This window comes from Elephantulus edwardii, unplaced genomic scaffold, assembly GCF_000299155.1.
Source record: "Elephantulus edwardii isolate Elephantulus edwardi_28Jun2011 unplaced genomic scaffold, EleEdw1.0 scaffold00240, whole genome shotgun sequence".
NCBI classification, from domain to species: domain Eukaryota; kingdom Metazoa; phylum Chordata; class Mammalia; order Macroscelidea; family Macroscelididae; genus Elephantulus; species Elephantulus edwardii.
In genome coordinates, this window is record NW_006399990.1 from 2,461,831 (window position 1) to 2,477,287 (window position 15,457).

Consider the following 15,457-nt stretch of genomic DNA (forward strand, 5'->3'; position numbering starts at 1 on the left):
GACCATCATAACCAAGTTCAAGCTGAAGCTAAAGAAAATGAAACCAAATCCACAGGAATCAAAGTTTGGTCTTGAATCTATCCCACTTGAATTTCAGAACCATCTCTGGAACAGGTTTGAGGCCTTGAACACTAATGAGTAAAGACCAAGTGAGCTGTGGGAGGATAGAAAGAATATCATTCATGAGGAATGCAAAAGATAGTTACAAAGGCAGAAGAGGGAAAAAAGACCAAGTTGTCTCTCAGTTGAGAACCTGAATATTGTACTAAAGCAAAGGGAAGAAATCAAGAACTTAAGGAGCTGAACAGAAGATTTCAAAGTCAGCATGGGAAGACAAAGTAAAATATTATAATGAAATAAGCAAAGAACTAGAGTCAGAAAATCAAAAGGGATGAACTTTCTCAGCATTTCTTAAGCTGAAGGAATTGAAGAACAAACTCAAGCCTTGGGTTGCAATTCTTAAGGATACTTTGGGCAGAGTATTAAATGATCTAGGAAGCATTAAAAGAAGACAGGAGTATACCAAGTCATTGTACCAAAAAGAATTGGTCAACAGTGAAGAATTTAATGAAAAGACTTATGAACAAGAGAGTCTAGTGATGAGGGAAGAAGTTTAAGCTGCTCTGAAGGAATTCGCAAAAACAAGACCCCAGGAATTGATGGCGTAACAATTGACATATATATCAACAAACAGATGCTGCCCTGGATGTGCTCACCTTGTTGTGCCAAGAAATCTGGAGAACAACCACCCAGCCAACTAACCGGAAGAGATTAATTTTTGTTCCCATTTCAAAGAAAGTTGACCGGACAGAGTGCAGAAATTATTGAACAATGTCATTAATATCACATGCCAGCAAGATTCTGCTGAAAGTTATAAAAAGACGACTAGAACAGTATATCAACAGAGAACTGCCAGATGTGCAGGCTGGGTTTAGAAGAGGCTGTGGTACTAGGGATATTATAGCTAAATTTAGATGGATCTTGGCAGAAAGCAAAAAGTACCCAGAGAAATGTCTATCTCATAGTCTATTTCATTGACTATGCAAAGGCATTTGACTATGTGGATCATAACAAACTGAGGCTAACTCTGAGAATGGAAATCCCAGAACATTTGATTGTACCTGTGAGAAACCTATACTCGGACCTGGAGGCAATTGTCAGAACAGAGCAAGGAAACATTGCATGATTCTAAATCAGAAAGGGTGTATGCCAAGGAAGCATCCTATCTCCATACCTTTTCAATCTATATGTGGAACAGATCACCTGGGAGGCAGGGCTCTGTAAGGAGGAATGTATTTTCAGAATTGCAAGAATATTCGTCAACAACCTGTATTATGCAGATGATACAACCTTGCTTGCTAATACTGAGGAGGACCTGAAGCACTTGCTGCAGAATGTCAAGGGCTGCAGCCTTCACTGTGGATTGAAGATCAACATCAAGAAAACAAAGTTTCTCACCATGGGGTTGATTGGCAGTATCGTGATAGATGGTGAGAGATTGAGATTGTTAACAGGTTCAGTTTGCTTGACTCCACAATCAGTATTCTTTGTATCAGCATCCACAAAATCAAAAGACAAATTGCATTGGGCAAATCTACTGTCAGGGATCTCTCCAGAGTACTGAAGAGCAACAATGTCAGTCTGGAGATTAAGGTGTGCTTGATTGAGGCTATGGTCTTTGCAATTACATACTATACATTAGAAAGCTGGACAATGACTAGGGATGATAGAAAGATAATTGATGCCTTTGAGCTGTGGTGCTGGAGGAGAGTATTGACTATACCATGGACTGCTAAGAGAATAAACATGTTCATTCTGGAGATGGTGAAGCCGAGCTGCTCTTGGAGGCAAGGATTCTGAAGCTTTATCTGACATACTTTGGAGTATACCAGGAGGAACCAGTCCTTTTAGAAGGACCTCATGCTTGGGAGGGTGGAGGATCAGCACAAGAGAGGAAGACCCTTGATGAGATGAATTGACTCAGTGACTGGAGTAATGGGGGTAGGTTTGTAAGAGACAATAAGATTGGTTCAGGATCGAGCAGGATTCAGAGCTGTTGTACATAGGGTCAGTACGAGTTGTAAGTGACTCAATGACACATAACAACAACAACAACAGTTTTCATAAAGATCTTGTGACATACAAATGAGAATGCAAACAGAGCAATTGGTATATGACACCTTATCAACGAGGATAAACTATTTTAACTTAATGTTCTGATTCATGAATGGAGAATCCAAGAGCTCTGGAAATCATAGTTTGGGCCAGGCATGGTATCTTAGAGTGCATAAAGTGGTTAAGCCATATAATTTCCTTATGGTTTTCTGGAATAAAGTATTCTTTCCTTTAGAGAAACAAACTACAAACAATTCATGAGGATTAAGCTCAGTAAAACTTGGCTTTATATCCTCAATTAAAAATATTTATTATTTAATTTTTAAAATTTAAATGAAAGTGTATAAATCACATTGGTTTTTCATTTAATCATCTATACGCATTTTATTTTATGGCACTAGTTATAGTTGATTAATGTAATGAATTAATTACAATGTCTGGTTAAAATATCAATTGTCATTCCCTTCATTCTACTTCTCTGTTTATTAATTTTTGTGTTTCCTTTTCCCTACTCATTTGCAATAAAGCTCAAAGTAGTGCAGGCTCTTAATTCAGTATGTATGGGTTTGAATCTTCCATCCACTGCTAACTAGATCTTTGACTTCAGACTAAGTAGTGTACCTTTTCATGTTTCAGGTTCCTCCTCTGTAAAATGGGGATTAAAATGGAGCCCACTTTATGATACGTGTGAGGATTATTGTGCTTAGTTTCCATGCTGTGTAGCTAGGTAAGGCTATTCCTTGGAAAGGGACATCATGATTGGAAATATGGAAGATCAAGAAGGAGAGAAAGACTCTCAAAGAGATAGATTGGCACTGTAACTTCAGCAATGGGCTCTAGTATCTCAGAGATGATGAAAATGGCACAGCATAGCACAAGTTTCACATTGGCTGTTCATAGGGTTGCTATGACTTGTACTCGTCTCAGCGACACCTAACAACAAGAACACTGGTTATGTTAAATGTTTAGTGCAGGCCTTATTTTGTCACTGAAAAGACACATAAGTTCTAATAACAATACTTAGAAAAGTACTGAGTATACTGTAAGTACTTTGAGTAACAACAAAAAGACACTGGGGAGAGGAGAAGAGACAAATCTAAATGTCCCCTTTGTGTCTCATTTGTATCAAAGTTTAAATTCAGAGGCATTTTGTGTGTGTATAAAGTGCTTATGCAAAACCTATACTTTTAACAGGAGGCCATAGTCAGAACAGAGCAAGGAAACATTGCATGGTTCAAAATCGGGAAGGCTGTATGGCAGGGATGTGTCCTATCTCCATATCTTTTCAATCTATATGCAGTACAGATTATGTGGGAGGCTGGGCTGTCTGAGAAGTATGGCATCAAGATTGGAGGTAGACTCATCAACAATCTGTGTTACGCAGATTACACAACCCTGCTCGCTGAAACTGAGGAGGATCTGAAGTGCTTGGTGTAGAAGGTGAAGGATTGCAGCCTTCAATATGGATTGAAGCTCAATATCAAGAAAACAAAGATTATCACCACTGGGCTGATTGGCAGCATCATGATAGATGATAAAGAGCTTGAGATTGTTAACAGCTTTAGTTTGCTTGACTCCACAGTCAATACTCTTGGTTCTAGCAGCCATGGTCTTTGCATTCACTTACCATGTATTAGAGAGCTGGACAATGACGAGAGGTAATAGGAGAATTGACGCCTTTGAGCTGTGGTGCTGGAGAACAGTATTGAATATACCATGGACTAAAAGAAAAACAGGCACATCCTGGAGAGGGTGAAACCAGGCTGCTCCTTGGAGGAAAGGATTCTGAACTTGGCCTGATGTACTTTGGACATGTTGCAAGGAGGGACCAGTCCTTGGAGAGGGATGTCATGCTTGGGAGGGTGGAGGGACAGCACAGGAGAGAAGGCCCTCAATGAGATGGATTGATTCAGTTACCGGGGTAATGGAGGTATGTGTGTCAGAGACAACAAGGTTGGCACAGGATAGAGCAGGGTTTAGGGCTGTTATATAAAGGGTCACTATGAGTCACAGGCAACTCAACAGCACTTAACAACAACAACAACATAAATTAAGTAGTCTAAAAGTGTAACCTTAGCTCCACTTTAAAGTTTTGCATGAATCTGGAATCCATGTTGCATTTGTAAAGCTACCTTTCCTAAAAGCAATTCCTCTAACCTTGATGCTGACCTGTTCACAAACTAGGAGAACAGCATTTCTCTGACTTGGGAAGTGCAGAATATTTAAATCTGTTTCTAAAGCATCTTTTTTATTTTAGTCAAACAGAGGCGAAAATTGGTTTACTCCAATAGGTAAACAGAAAAATCTACTTTGTTATTTTATTGAAATCATCTTGTACTCAACTGAATGTTGTATGCCTTTGACCAAGCATGTGATTCCATATATGTGCTATGATCTTATTGCTACCAAATTTTTTATTCTAGACATCCTACCTTCCTACCTTTGACTGTCCGGATGGTTTTGCACTCAGTCAGGAATTTTGTAACCTTTGAATCCTGTTCTAGTGGAACAATAATATACTTTTTCCTCTGGTCTGAGGTAGTGACCATTTTCATTTCTTCTGTTCAGATCATCTCCATTCTTCAATAAAGGTCATATGCTTTTATTTAATCAGACTCATGATGTTGCTCTATAATACAGTGAATTTGACCATAAAATGGAAATAATTAGAGTAGCTAGCCTGTGGGGACATTGTAATGCTTAGAATGTAGTGAGGTATCATAAAGACACTTTGCAGGCAGCCTGGCCCAGTAAACACTCATTACAGATTAAATATTGTTGCTTGAATGTCCTAGATAACAGAGTTACATTTACTTGAGTAACTATTACACTAAGGAAATAATATGCATAACTAATGGTTTGCATCTTGAGTGCCTACTGAGTATGAGACAATTTATGTATATATAAATATTATATATAATATATAAATATATATAACATATATCTGTTTTCTCCAGAATTTCAAGAAGAAAATACCTTATGAAAGTTCAGATTGTATTGTTCTTCTATTTTCACTCATTTAATATTGGTTGAATAAATGAGTGAGTAAATCAGTTTAAGAAGTCTACCATCTAGTGTTCAGTCAAAACAACACAGATACTTTCCAGTTTAAGTAATAGTTATTACTTACTACTCTAAAAAGCATTTCCTTTTCTAGAAAGCAATGAAATATGTTTTTTTGTTTATAACTAAGGATGGTATTGCATCTATATCATGCTCATATATACTTATATATATCAGAAAGAAGAATATATGAGATCAGGAATGAAGGAAGACTCATCAACAACCTGCATTATGCAGATGACACAACCTTGCTTTCTGAAAGTGAAGAGGACTAGAAATGCTTGCTGCCAAAGATCAAAGACTACAGCCTTTAATATAGATTGTGTTTCTACATCAAGAAGACAAAAATCTTCACCATTGGATTGATAAGCAACATCATGATAGATAGAAATTGTCAACTATTTCATCTTACCTGGAATCACAATCAACAGCTTTGGTACCAGTAGGAGATAAGGAGATACGCTGGGAAAGTCTGTTGTCAGGGACTTCTCCAAATTACTAAGGATCAATGATATCTGTTTGAAGACTAAAGTGGGCCTGCTTCAGGTCATAGTCTTTTCAATCACTTGCTATGCATCTGAAATTGGGCAATAAATAAGCATGTTGTTGTTGATTGCCTTCAAGTCGAGCATGACTCATAGAGACCCTGTGGACAAATGGCCTGAAGCATGATGTCCTTTTCCGATGACTGATTTCTCCTGGCCACGTGCCCAAAGTAAGTTAGGCAGAGATTCATAAATTTAGCTTCCAAGGAACAACTTGGCTTCACCTTCTCCAAGACAGACCAACTTGTTTCCTTGGTTGTCCATGGTATGTTCAAGTCTCTTCTCTAGCATCGAAGGAATCTATTCTTCTTCTGTCCACCTTAGTTATTGTCCAACTTTCTGAAGCATAATAAGTAATTGAGAAAAACGTGGCCTGGATTAGGTGGACCTTTGTATCTATGACAGAAGAATTTGCGTCCTTGGTCTGTGGCATTGGAGAAAAGTGCTGAATATCCTATGGACTGCCAAGAGAAGAAATAGATATGTTTTGGAGAAAGTGCATCCAGAGTACTTTTTGGAGGCAAGGTTGATTGACAAAGCCTCACTGCACATACTTTGAACATGTCTCTAAGAGAGTCTATTCCTTAGAGGGTGACATCATCCTTGGACAGGTGAAGGGTCAGTAAAAAAGGAGAAGGCCCTTTATGAGATGAATTGACACAGTGACAATAGCAATAGGTTCAAGTGAGATGATGAAAATGGCATAGAATAAGACAGGTTTCAAATCTGGTTTTCACAGAGTCACTATGAGTCATACTTGACTTGATGGCACCTAACGACAACAACAACACGTGCATTTTTATTTTTTATGTGAATGGTTTTAGGCAATTATGTGTGAATATGTGCCACTCAGACTGTAAGTGTATGGATGCATATATATGTCTGTGAGTGTGCAAGTATTTTCTTCTGTAACTGTATCTTTTGTGCGTACAAGCAAGCATTCATGTTCTTGTGAATAACATTTTTTCCTCAGAGAAGCAACTTCTTTATACTCAATATTTCATTGGAAAATCTCCATTGTCTGCCCTAGGAGGAACTCCTAGAGGCAAGACATGAAAGAAATAGACAATAGGGAGCTAAATTCACTGGTACATTCACCTGACGGAATACTACACAGCTCACAGGAGCAATGATTTTTAAAATCACTACCTAACCTAGGAGGGACTAGAGAGTATTATTCTAAGGGAACAATGCAGACCCATAAGGATAAATACTGTATAAGAATATTATTGTAGAAACAGAAAAATTAGTAAAACGTGTATCCAACGAGGATCCAAGGGGAGCGTTAGGAGCAGAAGTGTTAAGATGGCCAGGTGGTAATCATAGGGTCTCACAATTTGATTGGTAGAGGAAGATGTGGGTGAAGGAAATGGGAAAGATTCGGTGTGAAAAACAATATATATGAACTTTGTAAGTATACCATTATAAAATAAAAGTTTTACTTAAAAATTAATAAAAATAACAAAGGAAGCTTAAGAAAAAAAGCTTACAAAGTGATAAAAAATTATTAAATAATAAAATTGTGCGTGGACAACAAGTTCGACTTGATGTATGCCAAGAGGGCGTTCGTGCACTGGTATGAGGGTGAGGGCATGAAACAGCGTGAGTTTTCTGAGGCCCGAGAGCATATGGCTGCCCGGGAGAAGGATTATGAGGAAGTGGGTGTCGATTCCTATGAGGATGAGGATGAGGGGGAAGAATAGCAGCTGCCTGGAGTCTGTTCACTATGTTTATTGCAAAATCCTTTCCAAATAAACAGTCTCCTTGCAAAAAAAAAAAAAAAAAGAATAAAAAAAAAAAAAAACTCTGGTGGTCTAGTGGCAAGAAGCTGCACTGCAATCCCAGAAGTACGTGGTTCAAATCCACCAGACTCTCGGCTGGAGAAGGAGGTGCAATTTCCTCCTGTACGAGTCAGATCCAATTTGATGGCTCACACACAAAAAATAATAAAATTTTAAAAAAGAACAAAAATGTACTCCACTTGGTCTTTGCGAAACCTTCCAATTGCTAATCATTAGTCAAATATGTTAACATTAAGATTGGGATCTTTAGTGAAGGTTTAGGGAAGGTACCTTCCTACATTAGGAAAAGGTCAACATTATGATAGATGGGGAAAGATTGAAGCTGTCAATGATTTCATCTTTCTTGGATCCACAATCAACACTTTTGGTATTAGGAATCAGGAAATCAGGAAATATTGCATTGGACAAGTCTGCTGTGAGGAACCTCTCAAAACTCCTGGAAATCAATTATGCCAGTTTGCAGACTAACATGTGCCTGATTCAGGCCATAGTCTTCTCAATCAGCTGCTTTGCATCAAGAGTGCTGGACAAGGAGTAAGGATGACCGAAGAAGAATGATACCTTTGAATTTTAGTGTTGGGGAAACCCCCTGAATATCCTATGGACTACCATGGAACAAACAGATGCATTTTGGAAACAGTGCAAAGTACTCTCTGGCGACAACTAAGGTGAAGTTTCATCTCTCATGTTTGAACATGTAATTAGATTAGACTATTCCTTTGAAAGAGACATCAGGCTTGGAAAGATGGAGCGTCAGTGAAGGAAAGGAAGACCCCTAACAAGATGTATCAGCATGATGACTTAGCAATAGATTCTAGTGTATCAGAGATGATGAGGATGACACAGGATAGGATAGGGTTCAGGCTGGGTATTCTAAAGGTCACTATGAGTCGTACTTGACTAGATGGCCCATAACAACAACAACAATCTTGGAAATGAACAATCTCAGTGAGAAGGGAGGGCTTATAAAGAATGTAAGGCTCCAATGAATCTAATTGGTCAGCATTCCTGATATTTCTCTCTTCCAGAACCCTTTGAAATATATATATTTTAATTTAGTTTTGCTTGAAAAATCTGCATCCAATTTGAATGAAATTGAGTATGTTTCAGGGCTCAAGCAGCATGTCTTCCATCTGAAGCAAAATAGAGATGAATTTCAATTAGATATTCCCATTATAATCTGTCTCCACCTGTAGTTTTCATCAAAATTGCTAGGAAGTGTGATATAATGTATGATCAGGATTTGCCCACTGGCAGCAGCGTCCCATTATCTTAGTAAAAAAGCACAAAATAATTAGTCTGATGCATATAGATAGCGGTGTCTTACAGCGAGTGACTTTAATTGTGGTGAGTAATATATATGGAGCTTGCAACCTTATATATCTCCTTCTCGAGAAGACACCAATTACTAATTTAGTTGACAAAGTAACAATATTTCAGAAGATTTAATGCAAACTGAACGGTGTAGTCAATAGCCACTGTAAAACGCCCATTTTATGACCTTATTTTTGCCTCAGCGTAATTTATGGTAATTTGGTTGTTGCATATAGCCTAGAAACATGCTGTTGGCTTGAGAGTTAGTACGTAGGTATTGCATAAATCACTGCTGAGTGTGTTGGCTTTATCTACTGCTCTTATTTCTCTTACAATTGGAATATTTTGTCTCTTGTCATTTCCTGGGCCTCATTCCTACTTGCAAATTCATAGAGCTCTGGGAACTCAGGGTTTAGAAGATCACCATCTTCATGAAGCGGCATCCCCCAAATGTCAGAAGAATGTTTCTAGGTTGCAGAGAGAGTGAGTTCAGCAAATCCTTTGGCATAATAGAAAGGATAATGGGCTTAATGTTTGCCAGACAAATTTAAAGGAAAATATCCTGTCTGTCACTCTTTCTCGTTGAGGAATACCTTCAGTAAGATAAACTGACACAGTAGCTGAAATGATGGACTCAAGCACATTGAAAATCATGAAGATAGTTCAGTTTTCATGCTGTTATGCTATGGCTTGGTGTTGACTTGATGGGACTTACCACCACCACCACCACTTTCTCCTTTACCTCTAAACTCCTTGCTAATATAAAGAGTAAGGATTACAGGTTATGTAGTTTGACCTACCTCTTTCCTAAATAGATGTTTTTGTTGTGGTGGTGGTGGTTGTGTGGAGTTAAGTTGGAACTAACTCATAGCTGACCTTCTAGCTGGTTTTCGGAGGCAATCCTCTGGTTAATCCTGTGAGAAGTGATTGCCCATCCTCCCAAGAAGCAGCTGGTGGGTCCAAATGATGGCTTTAGGATTGCAGCGAAGCTTCTTACCACTAGGTTACCAGAGCTCTGATTTTGAATATAAGGCAGTTAAACCTGTATACTTAAGACCCATTGACAATCTACTTGGAACTCTAAATAGTGTAAATCAATTATCTCTATTGCAGAATTCACTTTACAGTGGTTTGTCTTCAAAGGATTTTATTGAATATTCCAAAACTCTTTTTGTTCATTTCAAAAGTGATGAATCTTTCAGAAATTTATTGTCAATGCCATCTGTTTCAAACAATCTTATTTAGTTTTAAAGGAAAATATTTTAAAATTTTATTTTTGTTATGAATGTAGTCATTTGAACAAGAGGAGACACTGTGCTGTTTAAAACCAGGAAAGGTGTGCATCAGGGTTGTATCCTTTCTCTTTATCTATTCAGTTTGTATGCCAAACAAATAATTTGAGAAGTTGGAGAAGAAGATGAAGAATAATATAGCATTGAAATGGAAGTAGACTAATCAACAAGATCTGTTATACAGATGACACAATATTGCTTGCAGAAAGTGAAGAAGACTGGAAACATTTACTGTAAAAGATTAAGGACAACCTTCAAAATAGGTTACACCTCATTATCAAGAAAACAAAAACCACACTGGTCTAATAATAGATAATAGAGAAAAGTTTGAATTGTCAACAATTTAATTTCATTTGCACAATTCAAATCGATACCCACGGTAGCAGCAGTTAAGAAATCAAAGGACATGTTGGATTGGGAAATCTGCTATCAAGAATCTCTCTAAAATACTAAAGAGCAATCATGTCAGTTTAAAGACTAAGGTGTACTGTTCCAAGCCAAGGCACTTTCAATTGCTTCTTATGCATCTGAAAGTTGGACAATGAGTAAGGAAGACTGAAGAAGAATCGATGCCTTTGAAGTGTGGTGTTGGTAAAGAACTTTGAATATTCCATGGACTGCCAAAGGAACGTATGAATTTGTTTTGAAGAAAGTGCAACCAGAGTGGTTATTAGAGGCAAAGATGGTGATAGAGCAACTCCCTTACTTTAGCAATATTTTCAGGAGGCCTATTTCATTTATATACATCATGCTCAGAAAAGTAGAGGGTCAGTGATAGAGAAGACTCTCAATGAGAGAAATTAATGCAGCGACAAACACCATGCTGTGCATGACAGAGATCATGAAGATGGTACAGGATAGGGCAAAGTTCATATCTGTTGTTTATCGAGTCATTATGAGTCATATTCTATTTGATGGCACTTCACAATAGGAGCAATAACATCATTGTACAAATGTAGTTACTTATTAAATTTTTTCTTCATATGTAACTATTTTTTATAAGCTGTATAGTAACTATACTGTAAATAATTATACCTTGTTTGCTAAAACTGAGGAGGACCTGAAATGCTTGCTGCAGAAGGTCAAGGACTGTAGTCTTCAATATAGATTGAAGCATAACATCAAAAAGAAAAAATTCTAACCACTGGGCCAATTGGCAGCATCATGATAAGTGGAGAAGAGAATGAGGCTATTAGCAACTCACAGATGGAGGAGTTCTCCGGGCTCCAATAAATCCCGCAGGGCAGAAATTAAAACAAACAAAGAAACAAAAAGAACAACAAAAAACCCAACGAAAAACAATTAAATTACAGCTTGCTTGGCTTCTTAATCAACACTCTTAACACCAGCAGTCAGGCAATCAAAAGATTAATTACTCTGGGAAAAATTTGCTATTGAGGACCTCTCCAGAGTACTGAAAAGCAACGTATCAGTCTAGACACTAAGCTGCACCTGATCAAGGCCATGGTCTTTGCAATTACTTGTTATGCATCAGAAAGATGGTCAATAAGGATGACAGAAGAAGAATTAATGCCTTTGAGTTGTGGTGCTGAAGAAGATACCATGGACCACCCAGAAAAGAAATAGGTCTGTCTTGGAGAGGATGAAACTGAGTTTCTCCTTGAAGACTAGGATTTTTTGTCTGTTTGTTTGTTTGATTTTAACTAAAAGTTTATCACACTTTTTTTTTGTTGTTTTGTTCTATGTTGCTTTACAGTCAGCAACTATTAAAACTTATGATTAATTCTTGCTCAGGAAAGGTAGGTGTAAATTATGGTTTCTTTCAGAAAAGAGGTAATATTTCTTCTATGCATTGTGAAATTAACATCAAATTTGGACAAATTAACATGTGTGAAAGACAATAAAAGGAAAGAGGATATAGAGTTTAAAAGTAGGATTTAGAAATTAAATATAAACAGACTGCAGTAATTTTATTGATTTACACATCCTCTCTTCATTACTCATTTAATAGTCTACACCTTTTTAAGAATATATACTTTTTGAATTTTTAAATTGCTACTCTTTTATTTACAAAATTCAAATACATTGTTTTTAAGAACAAATTCTTTAAATTTCCTTCACCCCCCCCATTAAATTATACAACTCTCTGATTAATCTCCCCCTTTCCCTACACATCCTCATTGCTCTGCTTCCGCCCTCTCCCACACCTCTTAGATCCTTATACTCATTCTACAAGAATGGTTTTATACAATATTTATCCTTATATGACTGAGTTAGTTCACTCAGCATAATGCTTTGCACTCCCTCTCAAGTTAGGTAAGAATTTACAAAATCATTGTACATAGGGTTGCTATAAGTTACACATTACAACAATAACAAAATAATTGTTCTTTTCTAATTTAGTTTAATAATTGTCTTCCTCTCTATCTCACCTCTATTTCTCTATATCTATCTATCTATCTATCTATCTATCTATCTATCTATCTATCTATCTATTTATCTAGCTCTCTCTGGTGGCCTACGTAGTGGCAAGAAGCTGTGCTGCAATCCCTAAGGCACATGGTTCAAGGTCATCAGCTGCTCCGTGGGAGATGGTTGGACAATCTCCTCTCATGTGATTAACATCTCCTTCCGTGTGATTAACTGCCTCTGAAAACCCACCAAAGCATTCGTTCCATCTCAACAGTACACAACAACAACTATATACATACACAATTGACATACTTTAAGCATGTTGCTAGGAGAGGTTATTCCTTGGAGAAGGACATGATACTAAGAAGGGTGGAGGGTCTGCGAAGGAGAGTAACCCTCAACCAGGTGGACTGACATAGTGATGGCTGCAATGGGTTTATGGTGTCAGGAAATGTGAGGATGGCCCCGAATAGAACAGGGTTCAGATCTTTTGTTCATAAGGTTGCTATGAGTCATTCTCGACCTGGCAGCACCTATCAACAAGAACAGTTTATATTGCAATCATATAAGCAATGCTTTAATATAGATTATCTGGTACAGTTATACACATTATAACTTTTAAAATTTATATATAAACTTGTGATTTGTTGTTATGTTCCATCAGGTTGAAACAGACCTGTAACCAACCCTCCAGTGGGTTTTCAGAGGCAGTAAATTATGCATGAGGAGATTGTCCACCTTTCTTCTGCAGAGCAGCTGATTGATTTGAACATGCCTTTGGGTTGGCAGTGCAACTCCTTACCACTAAGCCACCAGAGCTCCCTTAACCAATTATATAGGTCTTCTTTTACACCATTTAAATGCAAAACCAAGAAAATGGAAATTAAAATGTGTTCCAAGTTTAATTGTTCTGATTTAAAATTTTTAAATTATAAAAATCATATAAATCATTAAAAGACTCATGAACATCCCGCATTATGCTTATGATACAACCTTGCTTGCAGTAAATGAAGAAGATTGAAAGCACTTACTGATGAAGGTCAAAGACTACAGCCTTTAAAATGGATTACACTTCAAACATCAAGAAAACAAGACTCCTGACCATTGGACCAATAGGCAACATTATGATAGATAGAGAAAAGATTGAAATTTCTAGTGATTTAATTTTTTTTATCCTCAGTCAACATCCATGGTAACAATAGCTGTTGTTGTTGTGAGGTACTTTTGAGTCAAGTACTACTAATTGTGACCCCACAAACATCAAATCTAAACCCTGTCCTATACTGTGCTCTCATCATCATCTCTAACACTCCTTAGCCTATTGTTGCAGTCACTATGTCAGTCCTTACCATTGAAGGTCTTTTTCTTTGACCCTCCAACTTTTCAGCATGATATCACATTCCATAACCTCTCCTAGCAACATACCCAAGTACGTGAGATGAAGCTGTGCAAACCTGCCTTCAAGAAGCATCCTGGGCGCCCTTTTTCCAAGTAATTTCTATTAGTTCTTATTTTCAGCCCATGGCATAGTCAGCACCACAACTCAAAGACACAATCCTTTCTTCTGTCATACTTATTCATTGCCCAGCTCTCGGATGCATAACAAGTGATTGGAAAAACCATGGACTAAATCAAGCACACCTTAGTTTTCAAACTGACTTCATTCCTAGCATGGCAATAACCAAGAAATTAAAATATGCACTACACTGGGAAGATCTGCCATCAAGGACCTTTTTAAAAGGTGCTAAAGAGCAAAAAAAAAAAAATTTAAAGATTTAGATGTACCTGATCCAAACCATGATATTTTCAAAATAAGGGAGACCAAAAAAAGAATTGAATGACTTTGAATTATAATGCTAGTGAAGAGTATTGAATGGCTTCCAAAAGAACAAACAAATATTCTTGGAGGAAGTGCAACCAGAGTGCTCTTTAGAGACAAGGATGGTGAAGCTTCTCACATACTTTGGTATTTTGTCAAGAGTCCTTGAAAAACGTCATCATACTGGAAAAAAATTGAGGATTAATGAAAGAGAAGGTGAGATGGATGCCACAGTGATTGTAAAAGTAGGGTTGAACATGTGGAGATGGTGCAGGCTAGGAAAAGGTTTCAAGCTATTGTTCTTAAGGTCACTATGAGTTCCGTTCAACTTGATAAAACCTGACAGCAACATCAATTATAAAATGATAATTGTTTCTTATGTAAAATCTGGAAGATACGGAAAGTGTAGAGAAGTAAGCAGTAGCAATAATATGTAAGTGGGTATTACTCTATATCCTACAGAAATTAAAAGGATAATAAATACTACAAACAAGTATTTACAAGCAAATGGGAAAAAAACATAAGAAAGGAAATAATTTCTACTACTACTAACAATTTCTTGAAAGAGGTCCATACTTTTTCCTATTCTCAAAAAAGGTTGATCCAACAGAATGTGGACTTTATCAAACACTATCATTAATATTACAGTAAAGAAAAATATTGCTGAAGATGATTTAAAAATGGCTAGAAGAGTACATTTACAGGAAACTACCAGAAGTCCAAGTTGGGTGTAGAACTGTTCATGGAACCAGGGATAGATATCACTGCAGATGTCAGATGGGTTTTGGATAAAAGCAGAGAATACTAGAAGAATCTCTGTTTATGTTTTATTGACTATGCAAAAACATTTGATTGTGTAGTTTTTAACAAACTATGGCTAACTTTGAGAAGAATGGAAATCTCAGAACATTTAATTATAATCAAATGAAACCTATACCTAGACCAAGTAGATGTTGTTTGAATGGAGCAAGAGAATACTGCATAGGTTAAACTCAGGAAATGAAAGTGTTAGGGTTGTATCCTTACTCCATACATAATCAGTCTGTATGCTGAATAAACAATTTGGGAAGCTATACTTTATAAAGAAGGATCTAACATCAGAATAGGAGGAAGACTCATCACCAACCTGCATTA